Source organism: Chenopodium album, chromosome 4 (genome assembly GCF_948465745.1).
Source record: "Chenopodium album chromosome 4, dcCheAlbu1.1, whole genome shotgun sequence".
NCBI classification, from domain to species: domain Eukaryota; kingdom Viridiplantae; phylum Streptophyta; class Magnoliopsida; order Caryophyllales; family Amaranthaceae; genus Chenopodium; species Chenopodium album.
This window is the reverse complement of record NC_137837.1, coordinates 35,902,634-35,905,146: the sequence shown is the minus strand read 5'-3', so window position 1 is coordinate 35,905,146 and position 2,513 is coordinate 35,902,634. Positions and strand designations below refer to the sequence as shown.

The following is a 2,513-nucleotide window of genomic DNA, read 5'->3' as shown; positions in this document are numbered from 1 at the left end:
AATTCTTAGGCGCTTGAAGCTAAGTGAGACGATCTTTCATCAGGTCGATCACTTATTGTTATTGTAATCAAACTAACTACTTAATCATGTCAAATTGCTCATAGGGGCTAACTGGCGCACCAAGGAACCCGAAATTGCTGTATGAGGTCAAAATTACCCGAAATTGCTGTATAAGGTTTAACGTCGCTTGACTCTTTAATCTCTCTTTGATAGCTGGCGTTTGGCGCTAATCTAGAAATTCACGCGTTTTCTTAAAATCAGATAGAAATTGCCGTACAGGAGGATAAAATCGTATCTTCATAAAAAAAAGCTCTTTGATTTTAATTAAAACTCTAAAAGTCAACAAAAGTAAATTTATCAATGCTAATTGAATTAGGAATGAAAAGAATCTTCTAGAAGAATTTAGAAGACTAAAACCATTCCTAATTGCATTAGGAATGATAAATCTATATTAGGCCCTCCCCTAGATCATTGGGCCGCATATAAGGCTCAAAACGGGGGGCCCAATTTAGTAAATTGGCCATAACTTCCTCAATATTCATCGGAATTGGGCTTATGATATATTGTTGGAAATCTCTTGTCAAGCCCCATCCAACTACAATACTATTGGACCCATATCATGGACCAACCAAAATGGATTGGCTATTTTTCTTAAAATAATTTTTCAAAAACAGAGAGAAGAGAAAAGAAATTAAAACTATCCGCAACACTAGACTTTCCACACTTTTACTTCATTCAATTATGATTCGACACGAAAGGTACACATCACCGAGTTTTGTTTTGGGGAGACACAAATGGGTGTCTACAAGGCACATCATCGCCCATCCATGGTGCTCGGCCGCCCCAAAGGGCGTCAAACATAACAATAAATACAAATATACATAAGTAAGACATAACATTAGTTTTCTTCATTGATGTTGCTTAAATACGTAATTCTACATGTTTCTACACAGACACTAGTCACCCAGGAGGCTCTTAGAAAGCGTTAACTATATCATCGCTTATCCTAGGGCTCATTATGGGGTGATCCGAGCACGTATCGTTCCAAGACATGCCTAAAATTGAGACCGTAATAAGAAAAATGGCATTTTCACCATGCTAGAGGCCTTTTTTTTTTAAATTTAGGTGGGCCGAATGCATTAAAGTTTTCCATGATCGCCTATCTAGAAGGGGCCCATTAACCGTATGGGGTGTTAGACACATCATCGCCCATTCAAGGGGCTTATTAGCCCTAAGGGGTGTCAGGCACATCATCGCCCATCCAGGGGGCTCATTAGCCCTAAGGGGCGTGAGATACATCATCGCCCATCCAAGGGGCTCATTAGCCCTAAGAGGCGTCAGACACATCATCGCCCTAGTTAGAGTCTCTCGTTGTTGGCGCTAGCTTGACCTCTAGGAGATTAGCCTATTTTACTCTCTTGATTGCTTAGTTGATTTTTCCTTGCAACACTTGACTTGGTTATCTCCAATCCCAATTAGCTATGTCCATTCCAAGTACATGCGGATCCTTGCCCTAGTGCTTGTTAAATTTGATTTCAATTTGATTGTTTTGGATACACACACCTCACATTATTGCTTCGAAATAGTTTATCTTAGACTTTATCATTCATTTCCTATTCCTAGTGGTTCGACCCTCCACTTACTCTATGCTTTTTGTAGGGTTGTGTTGAGAGATTATAATAGACCAAGGGTAGATTAGATTTAAACAACCTAGTCTCGCCTTAGGGTAAAAAATGGCGCCGTTGTTGGGGAATTGCGTTGATGATTTCTATTGTTTTTGAGTCTATTTCACCATAATCTCAAAAATACAAAAAGATTTTTCTCTTTAGTCTACATTTGTAGCCGTGCTATTGATATTTTCTTTGAGTTTTTGTATGCGTGGGATAAGAGGAAGGACTTTAGTGTCATTTGACCCAGAAATCGAGAGAACAATAAGAAGAATAAGGGTTGTTAATCGTTCTTTGAGTCCAAGATCTCCAAGAGAAGAAATTTTCTAAGAAAGAGAAGAAGAGGATCAAGTAATCATGGGAGATAATCCAAGAGTTGCTTTGAAGGAGTTGGGAACTCCCGGTGCATATAGGTTTGAAAGTGGGATTGCTTTGCCAACAACACCGGCAAATGACTTTGAAATAATATCAGCCATGGTCACTTTGATTGAAAGAATACAATTAGTGGGGATAAGGTTAGAGTCCTCTTTACCATCTCAAAGAGTTTGAGAAGTATTGTAATACTATCAAAGTGAATGGTTTTTCTCAAGAGTTTATTCAGCTCAAGCTGTTCCCCTTCTCTCTCATAGGTTGAGCTTTGGAATGGTTAGACAAGGAGGTCAAGCCAAATTCTCATAGGACATGGGATAAAGTAACTAAGGAATTCTTTTGTAGGTTTTACCCCTAAAAGAAAATGGCGGAGGCAAGGGATTTGATCCAAAGTATCAAGCAAAATCCTAGGGAGAGCTTTTATGAAGCTTGGGAAAGGTATAAGGAGTATCAAAGAGAATGTCCCCATCATGGTAT

At 39.0% G+C, this 2,513-nt stretch overlaps 1 non-coding gene across 1 annotated transcript; it reads right to left on the bottom strand.

Moving 5' to 3' along the window:
- Window positions 1–2,407: 2,407 nt before the first annotated feature.
- On the bottom strand, window positions 2,408–2,513 carry LOC145629609 (small nucleolar RNA R71). The gene has a single exon (XR_014111773.1). It is a non-coding gene; the product is annotated as a small nucleolar RNA R71 (small nucleolar RNA).